The sequence below is a fragment of the Symphalangus syndactylus genome, chromosome 11 (assembly GCF_028878055.3).
Source record: "Symphalangus syndactylus isolate Jambi chromosome 11, NHGRI_mSymSyn1-v2.1_pri, whole genome shotgun sequence".
NCBI classification, from domain to species: domain Eukaryota; kingdom Metazoa; phylum Chordata; class Mammalia; order Primates; family Hylobatidae; genus Symphalangus; species Symphalangus syndactylus.
The window spans coordinates 12,092,598-12,118,403 of NC_072433.2; the positions used below are offsets into that span (position 1 = coordinate 12,092,598).

Below are 25,806 nucleotides of genomic sequence, written 5' to 3' on the forward strand. Positions count from 1 at the left end.
AAGAGCAAAACTCTGTCTCAAAAAAAAAAAAAGTGCCAAAACTTGCTTATACAGTGCCAAAATTAGGTGGTGAAAAGTGAGATGTTAGGCAGTCATAACTTGTTATAATATAGACCAAAAAACTTCCAAACTCAATTTCAGTGTCGTATAACCAGATTTTTGTTTATTGACATTATTTACACTGATTATATAGAGACTGAAATTCTACTCAAACAAATATATTAAAAGCTCTAGGTTTTTAGGGTATAGGAGATGTATTTTTTTTTTTGTAAACCCAAATTTCAAAAGAAAAAAAAAAAACAGCAGTCTATGAAGTTACTGAAATATCAGATTCTGTTTTTGGCATGAGGACTATTCCTTACTAGAGGTAAAGTAGAAAAGAGAATGAAGGTATAATCAACCAAATATATAAAACAATCATGGAAAAATGTTTAAGCTTGTAGCATTACAAAAGTTGATTTTACGTTAGGGATATTAACAAAAGTATAAATGAAAGATTCATTTAGTCTGTCTTTGGAAATTGTTTACTTGCCCTAGATATGCGCAATATTGTAAAACATAAATTGGTTTTTTACTTATTTCAATATTTTATTTTATTTTATTTTTGAGACAGGGTCTTGCTGTGTCATCCAGGCTGGAGTGCAGTGGCACCATCTCAGCTCACTGCAACCTCCGCCTCCCAGGTTCAAGCAATTCTGCCTCAGCATCCCAAGTAACTGGGATTACAGATATACACCACCATGCATGGCTAATTTTTGTACTTTTAGTAGAAACGGGGTTTCCTCATGTTGGCCAGGCTGGTCTCAAACTCCTGACCTCAGGTGAGCCACCTGCCTTGGCCACCGAAAGCACTGGGATTACAGGCATGAGCCACCGCTCCCAGGCCAATCTTTTATTTTTATATTTTTGAAATTCAACAAATCTGGGACTGGTCATTGCAAATATGTTTTCTCCAAAATGAAAAGTAAAATTATTTTCTGGCAAAAAAAAAATGTGTATTGGCATAATGCTCCTAAGAACACCAGAATGATCTCATCAGGGAGAAGTGACGTGGTAATGCCTGATTTCACACTCCAACTAGCAATGGATAGTGGTAGGGGACATGAATATTTTAATATATTTAAGTTACATGTTTTTAGCTTTGTATGGTCTATAACATAAGTAATTTCAAGGAGCTTAATAGTCTCTTGGTTAGCTTGAAGTATGATGCCTGAACTCTAATTGTTGACTTTTGGTCTTATTTTCTTCTAAATCTTAACTTTTGCCAGCTATCTCTTGGTATAATTTGGTTAGTTCATTCCTTGCTTAACAAGACATTCTGACTAATGAAATACACCCCCTGTGTGAGGAGCTTTCAGTAACATTTGTCATATTATCAATCAATGTACATGCTTAAAATGGTTATTAGGATATGATTTAGAAAATTTAAGGTATAATTTTTGAAGTACTTTAGAAATATCTTAATTGAACTCTAAGAACTAAGTTAATTCATTTTAGTTTCATAAGTCTTGTTTGTAATCTCACTTAGTGACTTTTTTAATTTAAAGAAAATCACAACTTATATCAATTCTGTTGACACACCAGGGGAAAAAAAAGGAGAAAAAAAATATTTTCTGTACCATAAAAAATGTTTGACGTATGAAGGAACATGAGTGACAGGGAGACATAATTATCTTAGGAAATAATATTTTCCCCCCAAGAGAAGCGTTTCGACTTTAGTTCCGTAGTGTACGTCTGGCTTTCCTATTTCTAAGTCTGACTAACGTCCTGCATATCATTTTACAAAAAAACTCTCCATGTGCAATACGATGATGCCTATATGGAAGTCATTTTTTATGAATGACAGTAGGAGCTGGAGGCTTTTTCAGCTCCTTTAGTAAAGTATGACTCTTTCTGACTGGTTGGAGAAAGAGTTCTTTCTGTTAGCTTTTTATTGAAAGGCAACCTTCAAACAGAGTGAGGAAAGGCCTTCAGCATACGATAATATTTCAGTTTAACCTGCTGCTGGTCAGTTCTCCTTCTGGATTTTTCCATAGTTAGAAGAAAATATTTTATGAAGATGGATACAAGCCTAAATAAAAATAATGCTTTAAGTTCATGTTGAATTTTCTTCTTCTGTCTGGTTAAGGAATATGATTTCACTGGCATTATGGTTGCCATCCTAACCCGTGTTGACATAGTGACCTTTAAGAGTCAGCAGGAACCAGGTCTCTGGTCTCGGGTCACCCGTTACCCCTGAAGAGTAAGGACTGGGAAGAGTGGGAACCCTCCTCTCGTGTCTGTGAGATGCTGGCACATGAAACTATTGCACATACCACGCTCACCCCGTGAGTAGCAAAGCTGTTCTAAACTCCCCTCTCCACTCTTTCAGTGCATTGTTTAGTTGGAGCAGACCACAGCCTTCTTTGCATCAAGATTTACAACATGAATATTCCTGTTCTTTCTGGGGCCTTCAATATGTAGACTCCTAGCCCAGGTCTGATATTTGAACACCTACACTTGTTGCCCCTTGTTTTCACTCTTTCTATTAAAAAAAAAAAAAAAAGGCCTGGGGCAGAAAGTTCTGTTCCCACTAGCGTGTGATTTTGATAAGTCCAGGGCCAAGGAAAGGAGCTTGTGGATGGTCTTCAGGCAACAGCATCATGTAAAAGGAGAAAGCTACAGTGATTTTTCCTGTAAAGCAAAGAGATTATCCCTTGGTTTAATTCGGTCTTTAAAGTTGCAATAATATTTTCTTACTTTAAAACTTAGGTTATCATCTATAAATTATTTTAATATGTCTTATTTGTGTTTATTTTTAGCTAGAAAAAAATTCTTTCTGTAAAATATCAGTTATGCCAATGTTAAGAAACTTCGATTTCAAGTAAAGCACTTGGTACTGACATACTGTTTGTGCTTCCAAAAAGTGTGAAATATTTAAACCAATTCAGAAGTCGATTTCTCAAGTTGGGAAAGTATAACTCACCTAGAAAGTCCTTTATTCTCTATAAATAAAGAAGAAACTCTGATGCCCTATGTTCAGCTTTTGTGTGGATGCTAGAGCTCTGGTTCTCTGCTGCCAAAGGATCTCACAGGTGCTTGCAAAGAAGACACTGTAGGGCTTTGCTGCTTCCAAACCCCTCCACAAGCCAAGAGTAGCCATATGAAAGGGTGTGAGCATATGGATAATTACAGTCCAAACTGAAGTGTCCCTATATACATGTACACACATATGGAATGCCACTTGTCATTTTCAACCCTGTACACAGACTCGTATACTTGGTGATTTTCTCCTGACAAATTCAGCAAACATAAAGGACTACATTTTTTAAATCCTGGTAAACACTCCTTATAGCACTCAGAATGTTGCCTTATATATGTCGACCATTAAATGGATATCCTTTAGACTGAATTGTCATGTGCTGTCTTAGACTAGATGACCATCCTTTAGACTGAATTGGTATGTGCTGTCTTAGACTAGATGACCATCCTTTAGACTGAATTGTCATGTGCTATCTTAGACTAGATGACCATCCTTTAGACTGAATTGTCATGTGCTGTCTTAGACTAGAATACCGATCTTTGTTTCCTTCTTCATAGAAGATAATAGAGTTGGCTCTGCCTTCCTGTGTTTTCAGGTAAGTTGTTCGGCCTTGTCCATTTCCTTAGTTGACAAGAGTAACATCAAAACCCTCAGTTGAGGGTGGGGAGGACAAAATAAGTTTTTTAAGCAAGAAATGATTATTAGCCATAATAAATGTGTATTGAGTTTAGCTGCATTGTAACTAATGGCCAAAAACAAACAATGCCCATATTTTATTATTACTAATGAATAATTTTTATTGCTCTTCTTGTTTCTTCATCATTTCTTATAAGATTGTCATCTTTATTTTATCTGAAGTTAAAAATAGAAATATAAAAGTATATTTAAAGACTTCCTTAACTCTGATGTTCATCAGAACAGTCTTAAAATGTAGCTATTTAACACAGTAAAAGATAATATAGTGTAAATAAATTTATACTCTGAATACTTTATATTCTACTGATAGCAAACATTGTACTTAGCAGTAAAATAATGGAAGCAAACTGTCATTACAAGTAAAAACAAGATAAGAATGCCCTCTATCAGCACTATTATTCAGCAGTATTCTGGGAATTTTGGACAGTACAATAAGACACAAGCTTTACTTAATGAAATGAAAGAGATTCAAATTATTTTTGTAGATAATTTGATATGTAGAAGACTGAAGAAAATCAACTAGAATATTCTTAGAATTTACAACAGGCTTCAGAAAAATGAAGAAATATAGAATTCAAAAATCAAATTGATTTGAAATTTTAATTATAATTTAAAATAGCGGTAGTTACTAAAACAAAAACAAATCATAAAAGGAAATTTAGGAAGAAACCTTGTAAGAAGTATTTGTGAAGAATATATGAATAAAGCTGTGACAGCTTACTGAGAGATATAAAGGAAGATTTCAATAAATGAGATGTCTTTCTCATTTTTGTAATATGAAAAAATTGTTCTAAGTTCTATTTGAAAGGATAAATAGGCAAAAATACCTAGCAATTTTTGACAAAACGTGGGAAATGAATATGACTCAACCAATTATTAAAATGTTTTATAATTCTACAATAGCGTGAAGAATTATGCGGCCTAATGTTGACATTGGACTAAGTATGAGAGAAGAAATACATAGCTCAGGCATAGACCCAACTTAAAGAAAAATTGTGTATGTTTTAAATAAAACCAAGCAAATTAATAATGAAGTAATAGATTATTCAGCTTATATGCTAAAATAGGTAAACAGTTAAAAGATGAAAGAATGAAACACAAGGAGAATATATAGGTAAATGAAAAGATTAAATAAATCGAAATCTTCGGATGGCCATTTGGAAATAAGTATTGAAATCCTATAAAAGGTTAATACCATTTGTACCAATTATACATCTAGGACTTTTTACTAATCAGAGATAAAGGCAAGAATTTATAACAATAAACATTTCTAACTTATGAAATCCATCATCATATTTTGTTTCTTCATCTGGGTGTTAGTTATACCCATGCATTTAGTTTATAGAAATTCATCGAGCTGTAATATTTGTTTAATAAAAAGTTAATTTTTAAAAACTAATATTTGAGGAATATACACACATATTGTTGGCTCACAATTCTATTATAAAATGTATACCCTATGTATAATATATTCACTGCTAGTTTCTCTAGCACAGTTCCTGGCCCATAGGAGGACCCAGTAAATATATATTGCATAAATAATGGAAATATATGTTGACTGTCTTATGGAAATATAAATTCTAGAAGTTTAACATTGATTGTTTATGGAATTTGTGGGGTTTTTTTATTTATTCTTTTCTGTATGTCCCAAATTCTGTAAAGCATATACTTATTTCCTCTGTAGTCAGAGACAAATACTATTTTTAAAAGCCACAGATAATATGAAAGACAAAACTGAGCCAAATATAACCGAAGAACTAAGATTACTGCAATTCATTAAGAAATACGTAAAGAAAGCTCAACAGAAGAAATGAGCAAAGACCACGAACAGATAATTCACAAGAGAAAAGCATTCAAATTATCAAGCTACAGATGAAAAATGCTGGATTTCACTTCTAGTAATCAATCAGGGCGCATCATGAGGTCAGGAGTTTGAGAACAGCCTGGCCATCATGGTGAGACCCCATCTCTACTAAAAATACAAAAATTAGTTGGGCGTGGTAGCGTGCACCTATAATCCCAGTTACTCTGGAGGCTGAGGCAGGAGAATCCCTTGAACCCGGGAGGCGGAGGTTGCAGTAAGCGGAGATCATGCCACTGCATTCCAGCCTGGTGACAGAGTGAGACTCCATCTCAAAAAAAAAGAAAAGAAATGTCAAGTCTAACAGCCTCTTGCACATGAAATAGGCAAAGGTTTAAAATAAATAGTATGATCTACAATGCAGTAAGATGAAAACTTGTGTACCTTGCTGGTAAGGATATAAATGGATACAAGTTTTCAGAAAAGCAGTTTCATAATATGTAATCAGAACTTTGATGTGCTGATCCTTTTACTCAAAATTCCACTTTTAGCATCATTTCTAAGAAAATAGAATTATAGATAAGATAATAACAATAAGCATTTGTCAAACACTTGTCCTATATCTTTTACGTACATTATTCCATTTAATAGCATGACATCTCTACTATAGTAACACTGTTAGTATCTTAATTTTATGGAGGAGCCAGGTGAAGCTTAGGATAGGTAAAAGAAAACTTGTCTAAGGTCACACAACTGTAGAGTGGCAGATTCTAGCTCAGGTCTGACACTTTCCAGAAATCCACTCAACCCCACAATTTACCTACCCTCCATGGTTTTTTTTTACCACTACAATAGAGAAATATTTTAAATATCCAGTAAAGATTAAAAATGAAATAAATTAAAATACATCCTCATAAAAATTGTTTTAAGACAATTTATTGTATATAGGGAAGGTATTCATGGTCGATTTCAAGTTTTAAAAATTAGCTCTAAGATACAATCTAGCCTATTCACATGTCATACCTCTTTAACATGTATGACATATTTAAAAAGTGTAAAATTCAGCCAGGTGCTGTGGCTCATGCCTTAATCTCAGCACTTAGGCTGGGGCAGGCAGATCACTTGAGATCAGGAGTTTGAAACCAGTCTGGCCAACAGGGTGAAACCCCATCTCTACTAAAAATACAAAAATTAGCTGGGCATGATGGCGTGTACCTGTAATCCCAGCTACTCAGGATGCTGAGGCAAGAGAATCAAACCCGGAGGTGGAGGTTGCAGTGAGCCAAGATTGTGCCACTGCACTCCAGCCTGAGTGACAGAGTGAGACGATTTCAAAAAAAAATAAAATAAAAAGAGTAAAATTTGTATTCAACACTTACGGCATATTAAAGAAAAACTGGAAGGGAATACATTTTTTAAAAGCCACCACGATATAATTTCAGGTTTAAAAGTGATCAGTCTACAATATGAATGATAGCATATAATGCTGATTTAATGTCTATGACATATTAAAGGTAACATTTACAAGTTGCCAGTGGTTATTTCTGGGTGTTGGGGCTATAAATGCTATATTTCTGTGATGTTTCAGAACCGATATGCTATCGCATCCAGTAGTCTTTTTAGACTTTGTCATTTCTTTCCATCATTCAATATTCAATACCTATTTATTGAATAACTATTAAGTACTTAGCCACAGTTCTAACTACTGGGGATACAGCAATGACTTTATTAAGGACATTCTCCTTATGGAGTTAGTGCTGTGGAAGACAAGTAGGAAATAAACAGTATGTAAATAAAATACTTTCAGGCAGAGATAAGTGCTATGAAGCAAATCAAGCAGTATTGGCTAAGGGATGAATTGGAGTGGGGCATTGTTAGCTGAGATGATCAGGAAGAGATGTCTCTGAGGAGGGTACCATTTGTCAAGAAGGGAGAAGCTGGGAGGGAAGCAACTGCAAGGATATGGTAGGAAGTCATTTTGGGAGGACAATAGTAGGAATGAGTTTCACTCCTTCAGGAAGTGAAAGATGCCCAGTGTGGCTGAGACAGAGCAACTAGGGAAGAGTGGCAGGGTCCAGATGATGAAGGGTCTTGTAGACCATGGTAAAGAATATTTTTTTTCTAACTGCATTGAGAAGCCATTGGAGAGTTCTGAGCATGGGCATGACAGAATAGTGTTTACACTTTTAAAACATCAGTCTGGTTATCAAATGGAATCGGGGCAAGAGTGAAACGAATGAGACCAATTAAGAGACTGTCTCAGCCAGCCTAGGAGGACATTAGCTTGGGGCTGAGGATGTAGCAGTCTGGATGTGGTGAGAAGTCACAGGGCTTACAGTATCCTTTTATGGAAATGTGGGCAGAATTTGCTAATGGATCAGACGTAGGTGGGGAGGGAAAGCAGAATCAAGGATGAACACTAGGTTTTGCCTTGAGTACTGGAAAAGTGATCACACTTCTGAAGAAGAGTGTGTTTAGGGGGTGGCTGGGGAGGAGTTGGATTCAAGCATTCTGTATTGAGTGTATTAAGTATGAAATACATATTCAACATCCAAGTCAAGAGATGACATATAAGCAGGTAGACATATAGGTTTGAATCTCAGAGGAGAGAGGCAAATTTGAAGGTATAGTTTTGGGAGTCCCGACGCCATAACACTAGATGGCACAGGGGAAGGAATGAAAAATTGAGAAGAGGGCCTAAGATTGAGCATTTTGGTACCAACAATAAGAAATAGGGCCAAGAAGAAGAGCTTTGAAGAGAGAATTGTATGGTAGAGAGAATTCCACAAGGTAGGTGGAAAAGTATGAGCTATCACAGAAACCGGGAGAATAGTGTTTCAAGAAGGAGGGAACGGCATACTCCTGTGTCAAATGTGGCCAAAGTCAAGTAAGATGAGGACAGAGAAGTGACCGACTGTGAGACTGGGCAAGAACGTTGGCTGTTAATGACCCTGGTAAGCACCATTTCAATGAAGTGGAAGACATCAGCCAGATGGGAATGGGTTGAGAAGAGGATGAGGGCTGACAGTGAAGACAGAAAGGATCAAGAATTCCCACAGAGACAGACAGAGAGATGGGCTGTGGTGTGTGGAAGGCATCATGGGATCAAGGGAAGGTGGTTTCATTTTTAAATAAAAGATATTTAGGCATGTCTGGATGTCAGCAGGAATGATTCCATAGGAAGGAAAATACATGTGGTATGGCAAGGAGAATGACTACAGGAAAGAAATCCTTGGATAGCAAGACAGAATGAAATCTGGAGCACAGGTTACATGGTGGGTCTTAGATAAGAAGGCAGGTAGAGTCTGCAGGTACAGTGCAGTCCGAAAGTGGGGATTTGGTCACGATCAAAGGAGCTGGTTCTCGCTATAAAAATATTCACTGCACTTTATTAAGATTTTCTGCATACCTCTGTCTACCCCCCACTGGGAAATCCCTTGAGGCCAGGAATCATGATTTGTCCACTTAAATCCTGAGCTCCTGACACAAGATTTGGTACATAGAAGGCTGTCATATATTTTCTTTAATTACTTATTTTCAAATTTTTCTAATAGTAGTCAATGATGAGCATTACCTTTATTATTTAAAAAAGTTAACTTTTAAAAGTAAATGAAGATTAATCTCAGTCTTAACAATTAAAACACCCAAGATATTACTTTCATATTACGTTAAGTCAGATTTTCAAAATCCTTAATGTCAAGATACAATATACATAGAAGAGGTATGTTATAAAATGATATGCAGTGTGATTCCAGTTTGGGGATTAAAAAAACAAAGGTATGTATATCAAAAGAAAACAAAGGTTTTCTTTCTTTTTTTTTTTTTTTTTGAGATGGAGACTCACTCTGTCACCCAGGCTGCAGTGCAGTGGCACAATCTCAGCTCACTGCAAGCTCCGCCTCCTGGGTTCATGCCATTCTCCTGCCTCAGCCTCCCAAGCAGCTGGGAATACAGGCACCCGCCACCACACCCAACTAATTCTTTGTATTTTTAGTAGAGACGGGGTTTCACCGTGTTAGCCAGGATGGTCTCGATCTCCTGACCTCGTGATCTGCCCACCTCGGCCTCCCAAAGTGCTGGGATTACAGGCATGAGCCACTGCACCCGGCAGAAAACAAAGGCTTTCTATATTTAAAATGATACAAAAATAATTTCGACAATAAAAACTGATTTATCTCTAGATAGTAGGATGAGAGAAATTTTCCGTTTTTACTTTCTATATGTAATGTTTCTTATAATTAGGAAAATGCTGAATGTAATCATGGCTCTCTTATTCCAGCCTGACTCAAAGCCCTGTGTTGTTTATGTGATTTGTTAGCTTGCAGTTCTAGAGACACCAGAGGTGGAACTGGTGAATTCATTCATTCATGAGGGCCACCTTTATGCCTCAATTTCCCATCTGTAAAACTGGATGACGATATACCTCATCGGGTCAGTGTGAGAATTGCATGAGTTAATATCTGTTAAGTGCGTAGAACTAGCACTGGCCCGCAGGAAGCACTAAGGAAGTCTGTGCTGCTGTTATTGTTCATTGAGTGTCTTCTATTTGCAGAATGCTGGGTCAAGCCCTGTAAGGCTGTAGGGGATGAAGGGAAAGTGACTTAAGGAGGGACGAGGGAATGAAGGGCATGAGACAATAAGTGGTTTGCTGCTAAATTCTCTTGTAGAATTCCAACAGAAACCACAGCAGACACACCACAAAAAAAAAAAAAAAAAAAAAAAAAAAAAATCTGTCAGTGGCAAATGCCCCTGCTCCAGGTAGATCACAGAATACTTCTTTGGCTCCACCCTTATTCATGGGCTCCTCCCACCCCCAGTTGCATGCGGGGAGGTGTGCTGTTGGCAGCTAAGTAGCTACTGTATCTGGTTCCCATCACAGTGTGCTGTCCCTCGTAGAAAATGAGGATGCTGGCTGGCTTCATGTAAAAAGACACGTTTCCTTGGTTGTGTGATAAATGTCCTTTTACTCATTGTCTTCCTACCTCATGTTTCGAAGGATTGCTCATGGAACTTGCTGGTGGTGTCACGGCATGCAGCAGAGCCTGGCTGGGTGTGAAGTCGCTGTGGAGCAGAGCCTCCCCTTCTCAGGCCGCTAGGACTGACAGCTCAGGCTGCTGGGCCTCCTTAGTGAAGTAGGAGGCAGGGGGCAGCAGGCCTTAGGGAAACTTTTCTCATGTCAGTACAAAAGCACTGACTCCATCAACACTGTGAATTCAATCTTCTTATCTGCAGTTTACACGTGCGGGAAATTGAAGGGAGGTGGTTGTTGCCCAAAGCCACTTGGTTAGGTGATGGTAAAGCTGAGGTTGAAACTCAGGTTTTCTTTTGCAAATATCATTGCAGAAAACCTTTCTGGCTACATCAGAGAACCTGGCTATTTCTTTTTAGCAAAGGAAAGGAAGTCAATAACACCTTGCTGCTGTCACACAAGGATGCTATGGAGCAGTGCCTAATAACTGGATGGGGCTTTCTTGACTGTATTCTTTGAAAGCTTGCTTTCTCACTGTATCTTACAAACCTGCAAGCCATAGTTGCCCAGGCAACTTAAAATCTATTTTGGAAATGTTGAGAGGTAGGTCAATAGATAGACAGAGAGTGGACAGACAGACATGTTGTTGTAATGAACAATGATAAAATAATATTGGAGCAGCCCTTACATTACAGACTAAGAAGAGCTACTTTTTGCTGAATGTCCTCATGCTCACTGTATTCTGGACACTAGCTAGGCACTGAGGATAAAATATTAAACACATTCTTTGCCGTCAAGGAGCCCAGATACTGGGTAGAGACAGAAAAGTGAAAGAATAATTCCATCACAGCAATGATGGAGATGTCTGTGGTCATTAGCTAGAGTCTGAGAGATGGGATGGCTGTCCCAGATTGGGGAGAGGTGGCAAGGCAGCGTGTTGGAGCAGTGACTTCCCCAAGAAGAAACATTGAGCTTGGGAAAGCGTGACATTTAGGAACAGAGCCTGTGTAGGTGTAAAGCACAGAACACACAGAGAGTGCTCGTGAGATGAGAAAATGGAAAGAAAGACAGAAGCCATGTCATGGAAGGTTTCGCGTACTCTGCTGAGGGAGTTGGATTTTACAGTGGATGCCAAGGGTAACCAGTAAAGAATTTATGGCACTACCAAGGAGATGAGTTGTATTGTAAAGTGAAAGGTGTCAATAATGTAGATGAGAAATCAGCAGCATTGGTTCGTGGAGACAGAGAACAGGGGCTGATGTGAAAGCTACTGAGAAAGTAGTCTGGATAGGATTTGCAGATCTATTCAGTGTAACTATTCAGTGAGCCAGACTCTTAGTTTCTGGCTTGAACAATAAGGTAGAGATAGAAAACCCAGGAGAATGGTCTGGCTCTGGAAGGAAGATGCTGAATTCAGATTTGAGATATTGAACCTGAAGTGTGTATTGGACACACAAGTGGAGTCCAGTGAGCAGGTGTGTGCACAGATCTGCAGCTCAGAAAACAGAAGCTGGAAGCCATCATTTCTGACATCAGTTAAGGTTTCCCAGGAAGAATATATTGAATGAAAAAGAAGAGTTATGTCTTAGTTTAGAAACACAGAAGCCAAATATGTATTGAAAATTCCAGATTCAGAAAACTAAATGATTTATGTGAGGCAACTGTGGCTATTTGGAGCAGCAGTTATTCCAACAGGCTGTTAATTAACCTGTCCATAAAACCGGCTTCCTAGTTTTGCCACAGTCTCTATTCTGTTGGGTGAAGCTACCAGGAACAGTGTGGTCTGAAGGGACAGTAAACACTTCAGAGGTGGAGAGACCTGGGTTCAGTCCTGGCTTCCTGCTAATGTGTGGCCTCCACACAGTCAACCCTGACAGGCTTCAGAAAGGGTGACAGGTAGGTGTGGAGTTAAGGGACACAACAGAATCTGGAGCCCCTGGCTGGTGCCTGCCACATGGTGGTGCCTCAGCAAATAATGGAGTTTCTTCCTTTCTTGTTGAATGGAGATACCACTTCAGCACTCACACAGTCTGCTGGATTGCTTCAGTTTATTTTCAAGTCATGTGAAATTGACCTGTCAGTGTCACCTATGACAGGCTTTTGGTTTAGATCTTGGATTTTGACAGGTGCTTGCTAATCTTCAATCTGGGAGAGAGTCACTGCTTTGTAAAGCCAGATTTTCCTCAGTTACCTTCATAGGAAGTTTGCTTAGTAGAGAAAGGAATTCAAGGTGCCCTTAGACTTTTTTTTTTATTTTTTAAGGTTGAATAGTGCAAGAGAAGGCTTGTATGCCTGTAACTTCAACTTCCCCAAAATGTGTTTAAGTTGCAGTCCCTGGAGACTTCTCCCATTTCAGTGTAGCTACAATAGGGCCTCTATCTGGGCTCAGTTCAGTATTCTAGCAGCATTTCTAAAGAAAGGCTTTCTAAATACTGGATCCTTCTCACTGCTAATTGTGTGCTACTCCTTTGTAAGGCAGGTGGAGGGTCGGGGTACTGGGAGAGCATGTTGCTTTTGATCAACATTATTTTATAATCTTTTGCCTCTTTGGAAATAATCAACTAAGAATTAACTTCTGGAATTGGTGTTTTGTCAGAAAGTTAAAGGGAACTCTTCTGTCCAAGGTATCATCCTTTTCAATTGGTAGGAGACAGCTTGGACTAGAAGAATGTTGACAGTGGTTACTTCTGAGGGATGGAATTGGAGATGAATCCTTTTATATGTTTTTTAGTACTGCACAAATTTTCTACATGAGTATGTGTCATCTTATAATCAAAATAATTTATTTCCACAAAACTAACTTCAATGACACTTCAATGACAAAATGCACTAACATCTATTAACTGATTGGGTCATCAATTCTTTCATAATCAAATCCTGTCAATCAGATAACCTAGAAGGTTTCAGTCCATGATATCTATGTGCTTGGTCCAGCGTTAGAAAATAAGTAAGAAGAAAAAGACACGTGAAAGATGGTCTCTTCTTCAAAGAGTTTCTTATCTGGTAGTGTACACAGAAGTTGTCTGTGTAAGTCTTTGTTTGCTTATGCATCAAATGCAGAGTTTTCAGGAGAATTGGAAAGAACGTGAAATACACACGACACAAAGACTGACAGCTGGTGGGCTGTTCAATAATGGCAGTTATTATTGAGACTGTGGGTTGCAGAGAGTATGTCAGGGATGGAGAAGGGAAAGAAACCAATAAAAACTTAATGGAGGAGCGTTGCCTTGAGGGAGAGAGAAGGCATTCCAGCAAGCAGTAGACACAGCTATTGCCTGGTGCAGGGAGGCAGGCTGTTCATGATAGAATGTGAGGGATGGGCACATTGGTAAGGTTAGGGCTCATTATAGAGGCCCTTGAATGCTCCATTGCATAGAAATATATTAAGTGTTTCCAACGTAATTTTTCTAATACATCTATTGAGAGAGATGGACTGAAACAGAAGTAAAATGTATTCCTTGTCTCCCCTCCCCCTAGATGCTTTTGCTCTTTGTTGGAGACCGCATTGCCTAGAAGAGCAAAACCTACTTTCAGAAAAATGTATCTGAACGTGCTGCCAGGGTGGGTTGGAAGAGGAAGGGCTTTACAAGAATCTAGTACCTTCCCTGACAGAAAACCATAGTGACAGTCACTGTACCCTTTCTCTCTAGCCAGTCCCCATGTTTAAAACCATAAAGGCAAGATCTGCATCTCATTTATTTTTGTGTGTGTGGTGCCTGGAATAGAAATAGGTGTTCAGTCCTTATTAGTTGAATGCATGAGAAAATGAATGAAAGAATCGAGAACATGTGGCTATGAATTTTCTAGTGACACTGCTACAGTTTAATATATAACACATATAATACTCACGCTATTCTAATGATACATAATATTTTCCTGACTAACATATAAACAACCAAAGCATGATTATGTTTAGCTCTAAATTATACTTCTTGAGAAGAGGGATATTTTTATAGGGAGTGAAAATATGAGTATAGACAAAACTTTCCCTTTTTTTTTTTTTTTTCCTTTCAGGCAGCCAACTCCATTTCCCCTTTTAACACCCAGTGATTTGGGGGCGGGCACGCCAGGGTTCCCCATGCTGGAAGAAATTTATCCCATAGTGCAGTTCACACCAAGGCAATGGAGCTTAAATAGTTCACTCTTACCTGAAGCCTTTGTCTACAAAAGAAGATTCAGAAAGGATGATTTTGTGTGGTGGAATTTCAGACCCACGGATACTTAAAGGAGAGAATTTTTTGAGTAGGAAAGTGCCCCTCCAAGGTCCTCTCCTCGCCACCAGGGACTGACAGTGAGGGAGGTGATGATGGAACCCTTCCTGCAGCTCACAGGGAACTGCTTTTTTAAAAGTTCCTATGTCCGGTTCTGCATATTTTTCTTTCCGGAGTCAGTAATAATTACATGGCAGAGAAAATCAGCTTGGAAAAATCTTTATTAACTTATTAACTAAGGATACGATTGGGCCTGATTTATTCTGAGCTATATGTTCTTTTATGCAAAATTGAGTGTTTCTTACTATTAGAAAATTAGCTAGCAGTATAAATTAACTGAAGTTCATAAATTAGTCTCTTAAACTTTCAAAATTTCAACCCCATCCTCACCCCTGCAAAAGAAAAAGGCATTTAAAAAGGTTAATTACATGAAAATATTTCTTTACAAAATGCATTGACATATGGTTTGCAGTTAAATAAAGATGAACCTATAGCCATGTAATGGCATTAAACAGGAACTAATATTTGTTGCAAATGATTTTAGAAGGAGTGGGAAATTGCTCCAGAAAAAAAAAACACCCACACACACTTCCTTAATGTATGACCTATTTAATATTAGACCATATAGTTCATTGTTTTATATGAGCGAAACAAATATTTTTGTGCAAATGAAGGCTCTAGTTAAATGCTTTGTGAATAAATTGGTATGCGATTCACTTTCTGCAAATGGCCATGAAAGTTAAAAGAAAGCCGTTGCAGAAAAGGATGAAAGTTCTCTCCGTCTGAATATTTTTCCATGCTTCTGGCAGCAAGTTGGCAATAAAAAGAATGATTTTTATGACATTGTGATTATTCACAGCAAGCCTAGAGTTGGTGTCACTATGAAAAATTCTTCTTTAGTAGATTCTCTCAGCAGGAATAATAGATCTAAAAGAAAGGAAACAGGAGTTACAAAGAACACTGACTGTTGCCAGTGACAAATTATGTTTGCAGAAATGATGAGCAAGCCCGTTGAAAATTGAGAAATAAGTTCAGCAGTAAATCAAAGGCTCATTGAGTAGTTCTGAGTTGCTGTTCCAAAAAAAATGATATTTATATTAGATGTGTGCTGAGTTTTTTTAATGTTCTGAATGATAACTAGTTTACACATTAATTCAGCCTTTAGTCTTTTATCTTCATACTTTGTTATATACCATTTGAAATATGTGTAATATTTTAATGATAAAATTGTACAATATAATTTGACATTATCAGCAAACACTAATGCATTGCCCTGTGTGGTATATGAAGGTTTGCACTGGTTATGATACAAATTTGTAAAATTCTATGTTCTCTTAACCGAACCATAAATAAAGCTGTGCATTTGGGCATAACCTTTTGTGTACAATGTCAGCGGTAGGGACATAGAATGCATTGAAATACCTCTTACTATCGCATAAAACATAACTTAATAAAAGGTGGATCTTGTACGAGATAGTATTTATCGTATACTTTTAAAAAAGCAAAGAAAAGTACAAGTATTGACATCATTAGATCAAATGTAATATATGCTATAATTATCTTTTCATTATCCTTGTATGAAAACTGTTCAACGCTGAGTCACCAAAGGTGATGGATTAGTTAACGGATGAATCCATTACCTTTAGACACTCAGTGTTGACCGGTTTTAAATAAGCTCATTTTGTTTAAAAGTTTATTTTCAATTCTTTCTGGCTTTCATTAAGTGAGACTTTCTTTTCCTCACCCTAAGGTTGAGAGTGTGAATGAAGACAAATATATTTAATATCATGTGGTAAAGAAGGCATTCACGGTGAGAAAGCACAGTGAAACTGACATATCATATTTATTAACATTGTACTCACTAAGAAGGAGCTATCTTCATGTGATACCTTTGGGATTCTGTAAGCCACACGCTAAAGTGATATAATGATGTCTTATTTTTTTTAATTAGCACATTTTAAAAGGGATTAATATTATAAGAAAATATCGAAACTTTGAAAAACATGTGTTCATGCATTCTTCTAGTTATTGATAAGTTTGGGAGTCCTGGAAGCCTTCACTTAGTGATCTCAAATATTTACCATAATTTTATGCATATACCAGCACATAGCTTAAGCACTTCAATTTATTTTTTACCTTAACATACCATCTTCAGGAGCTTTCAGTAAAGACTTTGTTCTCTAAATATTTTATGAATATTAGTATAAATAGAATCAGATCAAAATAGCTAATACCTTACCTTTGTTGAAACTTCTGTAATTCAAATCTTGTGTTTCTAATACAAGCACTTAAGTCTCCTAGCTAATATAAACATAATTCTAGTAAAATCTCTCTCACTTAGATAATCTCTAAATGATATTATAACGTTAAGTATATTACGACACTGTTTTTGTTTGTAAATGCCATATGTGTGTCCACAAGTTGCATCGTATTGCCACCTCTCAAAAATAGATGCTGAAATTCCTCTTTTTGGTTTCTGAAATTTGAAATTGTTTTCTTTTCCCATCGGCTTGTATAGTTGTGTCACCCTATTCCCATCATAACACATATAGATATTTAAGTATTAAAATATGTGTTGGTACCAATAGTATTCTGAGTAGATAGTTTAGAGTGGGAATTAAAAGATACATTTGTCCAGGTGTGTCTTAATTCCTTGACTTGCACTTCCCAAAACTGCCAAACAGAATGGGGCCAATTTCAAAACTCCTTTTGTTTTTTAATCACCCGTGCCTTAGCCACAGGTATCTGCACCATTTTTTTTTTTTTTTTTTTTTTTTTCTGCAAGGAAGCATCATGGTGGGAAGGCCAGGGAAATAGGAGGTCACCAGGTGTACCCTCGACAGAGATGACAGGGTCTGCCAGTGATTGCCAGTGTGGAGAGGCTGCAAACCACATGCCCTCCCTATCTCCAGGAGTCAAGGGCTTCCGGAGAGTCCATCATGCTGGTGAAGCTGGGCAGAAGAATGCCCAGCAGCGCTTGAGCTCTCCATGAGGTCTGTTTGAAAGCACAGTGAGGGCTTGGGCACGCCCTTAGAAAGCACAGTGGAATCACGTTGTTCTGCATCAGTGAATATAAATACACAGCACATCAGCTGGGCAGTCTCCTCTTCACAGAGAAAAACACGCAAGTAAAAACATGGTTCCTGCAAATTTACTAATTCATGGACAGAAGGTCTTCACCACAGAGCCTAGACTTGATGTACCAAATCGAATTGTCAGCTAGTTAGAAGCCAGTTTCTTCAAATCTGTTCCATCAGTTGGCTTCTTCCTTGACTACCCCTCTCCCTCCACAGAACTTCTAAATCATAGAGAAGTTTAGAAGATGTCCCATTTCACTTAATTTTTCAAATTAGTTATGAAAATATCTGGAGAGTTGGGAGTTATTTCGAAAAACCACCATGGAGACCATTCCCTTAAAACCTTTGTCACTCAAACACTGGTCACCCTGTAAGGCCATCTGTGTAATTTAGTTTTCTGTGAGAAAGATGGTAGTATGGATAGGTCCACAGACAGATATGCATTCTTTTTCAAGTGCTGCTAATGGCTTGACAAAATTAGCTTTCAGACGATTTGTGTGAGTTCGTCACTAAAGTACTAGAACTACCCATGTCTCATGTATAATTAAACATTTTCACATTTAGAAATAAGAGGAATACTTCTTTTTAGTGACCTATAGATGTCAGAGGTATCAAGCAAGTATCTAAATTGCTCAATAGGGAAGTCAGAGCCATGGATGTAATTGCTTAATGACGGATAAGAGGGGACACAGAACCCAGTGATCACTTCCTCTGCCTTGGCCAGCTCCAGCTGGTCTCAACAGACATATTGATGTAAAGACACAATGAAAACAGCTCGTTCTCTGCTGACTTTTATCCTTCCATTTTTGTTTTGTAAAGGGAAGTATTGAAAGTATTGAAACAATTAGTTGGCAGTATGGTGTTAGTTTTCTCATGGTAAATTTGGAACATGGAGCATACTATAGCCTTGATCAGCAGGATTTGGACTTGTGTAACTCAGCTTCTCCAAAGACACATTGTAACTTTTTCATATTATTCCCTTTTATGACATGCAAACTGCCTCACAGTCTTCCTAGAGACGTCCTTCTCTGTTTATTCAAGGACTTCAGGTTTACTCTGAGTTTATGTTTCTAGTTTCATATTCAGAAGTATACAGCATCAATGTCCTAGCTATTACGTCACTCTGTTGGCACAGATAATAAGGCTCATTGTAACTGTCTTAATTCTCTTTATTAATTTTCCAAAACTAGCTTGAATTGTATGGTGTATTTTTACATAATTATGGTACAAGTGAAAGGCTTGGGGGGAAAGTACAACCACTACAGTATCAAAGCAGAATAAATATTTGCAGAAAAATTCTGCCATAACTTAATATTTTGCATATGAGCCTCTGTACAAAATCTGAGTTATTCCCGGGGATTGGTCCAAAAGAACATGTCTGTGGCCCAGCCCTAGAAGGCCAGAGATGATGATGGATGAGAAAAGGTCAGCTTGAGTCTTGACGTCAAGAAAAATGACAGAAGGGACTAAAAAGGCAGAATAACAGTGCAACCGGAGTTCCAAGAGCGAATGTGCATTCACCGCACGGCTGTGAGATCGCGCCCCGCGTGGCTTTCTGCCCACTCCCTACACCTACACCAGAACTGGGAATCAGGGCTTCATGTGTTGGCAGTTTCCCCAGCCATCCGTGTGAGCATTTTATAATCCAGCTCCGTGAGTAGTTAGATGACTGTGAGCTGAGGGCCAGCAGTAACTGAAGCTGATTTTATTTATTTTACTCCTCTGTGAAGCACAGGTGGTGTCATATAAGGGGAAGGCTGGCAAGGGTAGACCATGGTCATTTCAATTTTGGTATTTACTGAAAGATGCTTTTAGGATTCTGTTGTGGAAAAGCAGAGGTTTGCAGGCTGGTAGCCGCGGGCACACCACCGCACCTCTGACTGGTGCCATCTGCCCTCTTTTCAGCTTCCCCTGCCGTGACGGTGGCCTAATCCGTTTTCCTGGTCCTCAGCTCTCCGACTTAGGACACACTGTGGCAGTGTGATATGCTAAAACCTATGCTTTCACCACCTACAGTTGTTCTCTCTACCCTCCACGCCTGGCAGAGACCTGAGTGCCACAGTGGCTCTCCTTCCGGGAGCATTTTCCTCTGAAGTGCCAGTCATTTAAAGGCCTGCTGATGACATGAAGGGTTGGGGCTTGTGCTGTAGGATGAAGGACCCACATGCATGCTCCAGGCAGGAAGAGGGCTCCATGGCCACAGACACAGAGCACAGGTCAGAGTGGGGCAGACAGAGCTGGAGTCCCCTAAACTCAGAACAACTGAGAAGCCCCAAAGGACCTAGGTTGTGACCAGTGTCTAGAGGGAGCAGTTGTCTACACTGTGTGAAATTGAGGAGCCTGGGAAGAAACGGCGAGTTGAGGGTCAAAGACATCAGCATCGCAGCATTTATCTCACATTATTTAGCTTTTCTGAATCTTTATTTTTCATATCTGTAAAATGGGTTGTAACATTAAATACTATTGCATTTTCACCATAAATTCAACTTAAGAACTAGGAGTCTGTGTAAGTGGGAGAAACTGAGCGCTTGCCTCTGCAGGAACTCCATAATAGGCGTAAGCAATGCCTTCTGCAGAAGCTATTGCCGTGGGGGAAGGAAGAATATCCTCTACAAAGGATACAAAGTGCCAAGATGTGGTGCTTTGGTAGTCAGGTATCAAGGGGTGATGCATCTCTGGTGTCTTGGGACTTCTGAAGAGAGAGAGACCAACCTCAGACTGGGAACAGCAGGCTGGATGCGTTAGCAATGCCCAAGTTTGGTAATTAATTGTAAAATTTTTCTAGTGGAGGATAATCGCAACCTTGCCTTGCACTGGCCCCAGTTCTTCCACATGATCTATCTGTGCTACGTGACTATGTTACCAGTGGCAAATACCTGAGTCACACGGCACCAAATATGTTACCAGTGGAAGGTATCCAAGTTACCAGCAGTGAATCCCTATGGTCTGCAGCAACCTCAATTCTTACCTCCTCAGAAGAAAGAATTCAACTGGGGGGCATGCGGCAGAAAGAGAGACTGAGGCAAGTTTCAGAGCAGGAGTGGAAGTTTTCTGAAAAAGGCTTTAGAACAAGAAAAAAAGGAAACTGCACTTGGAAGAGACCCAAGCAGGCATCTTGGTCAAGTGCAGGATTTAGCCTTGATCCTAGGACTTTATATGCTCGCCCCGTTCCCATGCATCTTCCCTTAGGGTGGGCTGCCCGCATGCACGTTGCCGCCCTTACCCCTGGGAAGTGAGCCTGTGCAGTGTGCTTAGGAAGCTGCACGCATGTCTGTCTGAGGCTTTCTTCCCTTTTCCAGTGGAGTGCCCCCAGAAGGTCATACTCTGCCATTAGGTCTCTTAATGTGCATGCCCGGGGAAATTGCCTCTCCCTGGTGCCTGCATTCAGTTAACACTTAGTGCAACAGGTGTGGACCATCAGGAAATGGCCTCTCCCTGGCACTGGCTGCCAATTTATCACTTTTAGAGAGACAATGTGATAATTGCCAAACCATCACCCGACATTCCTAGTGGGTGGGGGAGAGCCCTCTCCTGCCCCCACTCATGGCTAACTACCTACCTGTGTGTGAAAATTGGCTAAACAGAAATGTTTATTATATATTCCTCTACTGATGACTTGTTTCTGAGCCCTTATGCAAACACGTTGCTGAATTTTTCATCCCTTTGGGAAAGCCATTAACAAAAAATTACTCTTTTCCCATGTCTTGGTCCCTTTCCAACTCCCGTATCAGTTCTCACATCTGTGACTTGGCGGTGAAAGAAACATGTCTTCGAGAGGCTTCCCCTCACCTCTCTGAGGCCTGGTCACTAAGCCCCCAGGGTTCCTTTGTACCTTCCCCGCCCCATCCCACCCCACCCCACTGCCATTTGAAGGTAGAGGTCCAGCATGGATAATCTGGGACCAAAAAGCTGTTTTGTTCCTGTCACCACAGTTCAGTTGTTAGGAACCATCTCCAGTAGGCCACCATTTTATCGGTTTGATTATTTCAGTCACAAAAGCCACAAGGACAAGTGGTGGACCAGGCTGTCCCTCCTGATCTACCAAAATATAATTTTAATTCTTCAGACCTTTGCAACTCTCTCTGGCTAAATAGAATGCAGGACGATGTTCATTTGGATCTTAGGGAAGTTCTGCAGGATTTACCATGATTTTAATTAACTTATCACATGTGTAGTTAGTTAACGTCTCTCTTTCCCCCATAACCACGTAAGTGCCTTGAGGGCAAGGACTGATAACTTGTCCACTGCTTCCTTGGCAAAGCCTGCTCCTTGCTGGGATCTGCAGGCACAGGGAACTCTTCCCCTCCTCTGCCCTCTCCTGGCTCCTTCCTCCTACCTCCTTATACCAGTGTTCTCCTGCCTCAGGGCCTTTGAACTTGCTCTTTTCTTTGCCTGGAAAACTGTTTCCCCCACACCCACTTGGCATTGCATTTCTCCCTCACCTACTTTTTTGTTTCCTTAGCACTTACCACTATCCAGCATATGTACATTTTACATATTTTCTCGTTTGTGACTAACTAGAATGTTAGTTTCAGGGCAGTAAGGACTTTTGTCTGTTGTATTAAGCGCTGTATCATCAGCATCTGAAACACTACCTGGAACACAGCTGCCTCTTAATAATTTGACACGTACGTGAATGACCACCTTTCTAAGCTAAGATACCCATTAGTTTACTGTGAGTGCAAAATCTTTCAGGAGTCCTTGAAATCACTATCTCTGCCTTCTCTGAGGTCCCAGGCCAGGTCCCCAAACACAGCAGGGATCCCTTGGGCATCTCAGACCCTTCCACTACAGATTAGCGCATAAAATATGCTGAACTGGAGTGGCCCCTAGAAATGTGAATGTTGTCCCAAGACTTGGATTCAGTAATGATTTCATCACCTTAAAAGTCTATCACATAATTTTGGTCGTGTATTTCAAAAGTACATTTTCAGCACGTTTAGTCTGTTTTTGGAATAAAAACTTATTTTTCCATAGAATTATGTATGTTCTGTACTCTACTGCAAATTAGGGTTTTAGGAATATATTTTGGCACCTGGAAATATATTAAGCTTCCATTTTTGTCTTTGTCAGTAGATTCTTCCAGGAGAGCTTTAAACCAGGTTGCTGCTGTTGGTTCATGGTGCCCAGAGCCCCTTCGGCCTAAGTCATGGACTCTGAAATCAGGCCCTGCACCCTCCCTCAGTTATCTCATTGTCTGGGTTTAAAACAAATTTGGAAGCTAAAAACAACCTAGTCCAGAAGACAAAAATAAGAACCTAAAATTTGGCTCTTAAGAAGACAAAAAGCTAGATAGATGGCGTCTGAGAAATGGGAGAAGGAAAGTTTCTCCCCACAGAAGAGGCTGAGTTTCAGGCTATCTGATGGGAGGAGTCTTCAGTTTCTCATTTGAGAGCTGATGGACTTACAACAGGTTAACACACTGTGCAGTTCTGCTGTGGAATATTGCAGTATCTTAATATTCCTCATTCTTTTATGAATTAAAATTGTTAATAAGTAAGCATTAAGAAAGTAATATTATAGTTTCTCCTTAAGATTTAAAACAATTTTTTTTTTTTTTTTTTTTATACTTTAGGGTTTTAGGGTACATGTGCACAATGTGCAGGTTTGTTACATATGTATCCATGTGCCATGTTGATTTCCTGCACCCATTAACTCGTCATTTAGCATTAGGTGTATCTCCTAATGCTGTCCCTCCCCCCTCCCCCCACCCCGCAACAGTCCCCGGAGTGTGATGTTCCCCTTCCTGTGACCATGAGTTCTCATTGTTCAATTCCCACCTATGAGTGAGAACATGCGGTGTTTGGTTTTTTGTCCTTGCGATAGTTTACTGAGAATGATGTTTTCCAGTTTCATCCATGTCCCTACAAAGGACACGAACTCATCATTTTTTATGGCTGCATAGTATTCCATGGTGTATATGTGCCACATTTTCTTAATCCAGTCTATCACTGTTGGACATTTGGGTTGGTTCCAAGTCTTTGCTATTGTGAATAGTGCCGCAATAAACATACGTGTGCATGTGTCTTTATAGCAGCATGATTTATAGTCCTTTGGGTATATACCCAGTAATGGGATGGCTGGGTCAAATGGTATTTCTAGTTCTAGATCCCTGAGGAATCGCCACACTGACTTCCACAATGGTTGAACTAGTTTACAGTCCCACCAACAGTGTAAAAGTGTTCCTATTTCTCCACATCCTCTCCAGCACCTGTTGTAAAACAATTTTTTAAAAACATACTTCCCAAGGCATTTTATGCCATTATTTGTAAGTTCCTACAAAGACACAGATAATGAACCTTCAGTATGTATTTTATGTATTTGAAGTTTGTACAATATAGTATTTTTCTATTAAGTGAAATAAGCAACAATTACATAGACACATTTTACATAGACATTTTAATGATTTTTTTTTTCATTCCTGGAGGTGCTGATGAGGCCACTTAGAGATTACTCTTGATTTTTAAATCTCTTTTAATTAAAATCATTCTACAAAAATTCTGATGAAGAATGGGGATTTCCTTGTCGCTACACCGAACTTTGCTTTAATCAAGTCACTGTGAAGTGAATTTGCTATCTGCAGGTAAAAGCTTGAAGGTGTTGACACTAAGAGCTAAGCTAGAGATTGAACAATACTTCAAATGAAGTCCACAGCCTGGGAACAAAACGGTTTAAATGAAGCTGGCAGGAGAAAACAAATAGAGGATGTGGAAGAACAATAGCAACAATGGAGTCATTAACAGTTGTTAGAGGATAACTGCCTTCTCTGTTAGTAATGAGGATTTACAGCTAAATTAGCTTCAGGAAAGCATCTTAACACTCTGCTTTTTCAAAAAGCTCTTCCCACCCTTAGAGGTAACCAGGGAATTCCAGGTCAGTTTTGATTCCTTGAATTAAATTCTTTTGAACATCTATTTTCCTCTTCTACCAGTTCCTCAACTTCCTCCTCCTTTTTGTTCATTCTCCCAAGACAGAAAATTTCTCCATCATGGCGCTATGGCCTTCCCCTCTCCCCCCACCCCCAACGCTAACCACACGCTCTAAAGAAGTTTACCAACAACATAAAAATGACATTCCTGGTTAAATATCAGAAATTTCTACTCATGATTTAGTATGTTGTCGAAAACACAAGCAATCATCATTCATCTTCTAAAATAAGATTACATTAATAAATGAGAAGTTCCCAACCACGTTTTCCAAGAATGACCTGTTTTTAAAATGTTAAATTCACAGTCAGCATGTGAGGGCTCCTAGACTTGCTTTTCCTCTTCTCTTATCTGAGGTTCTGGACCTCAGGAGAGCAGGGGAGGGTCACAAGGTCAACGTCTTTTCCTCCTTGGAACTTGCTGCGTGCTGGGAGAGGGCTGCCTGGAAAATAGATGCTTTAGAGAAGAGGTTGGGGGTCACGATTTTAATTCTGTTAAGGAACAGCTGGTTTGAGTTTCTTTCCACTTCTATCTCCTCCTCCCTTCCTCACAAATCCATGGAGAGAGAAGAGTTTGTTCAGAAAGGATCAGCAACATAAAAATATACCTTCTATTATTATAGTGCTTTCTAAGTGTCATCTTTGTTATGAAGTTGGATCTAAGTGCTAGAGAGATGGGCTAGATTTTATAAAATTAACTCTATCTGAAACATGACCAGACCTTCAGTCAAAAAGAACCTTTCAAAATACAGGATGTGTGCCTGGAAATTTCTTTTGATAATATTTTTAAACTAAAACTTTAATGGAAATAAGTACAATAAAGGCCTCTGGGGTATTTGCAGCCTGACTGCAAAGAGAGGAGCATGACTGAAATATGAAAGCAGCCAAGTGGGGGTGTTAAGTTTCTGGACTAGAGTCCTTGTCTGCCTCCAAATTAATATGCCTTCATTCATTCAACAAATGTTTATTGAGTGCCTGTTCTTCCCACAGTTCGTCTGGGGATACGGTGGTTAAGACATATGGGTGCTCCGATATATCTGCAAACAGGTGCAGAAACGTTAACTGGGCCCAATAGAGCTTTAGCCCATAAGCATGGCTTCCTATT

At 39.1% G+C, this 25,806-nt stretch overlaps 1 protein-coding gene and 1 long non-coding RNA gene across 12 annotated transcripts in view; one reads left to right on the forward strand and one right to left on the reverse strand.

Moving 5' to 3' along the window:
• EYA1 (EYA transcriptional coactivator and phosphatase 1) overlaps positions 1–25,806 on the forward strand; it is a 349,363-nt gene that overhangs the window by 303,026 nt on the left and 20,531 nt on the right. The window lies entirely within an intron of this gene.
• Positions 14,897–25,806, reverse strand: part of LOC129492757 (uncharacterized) — a 29,713-nt gene continuing 18,803 nt past the window's right edge. The window contains exon 4 of one of the 2 annotated variants that reach the window (XR_008660943.2): positions 14,897–15,626. This is a non-coding gene — a long non-coding RNA (uncharacterized lncRNA). Of the gene's footprint in view, positions 15,627–24,873; positions 25,145–25,806 lie in introns of those variants that run through there. The other variant, XR_008660944.2, reaches the window with a different exon arrangement.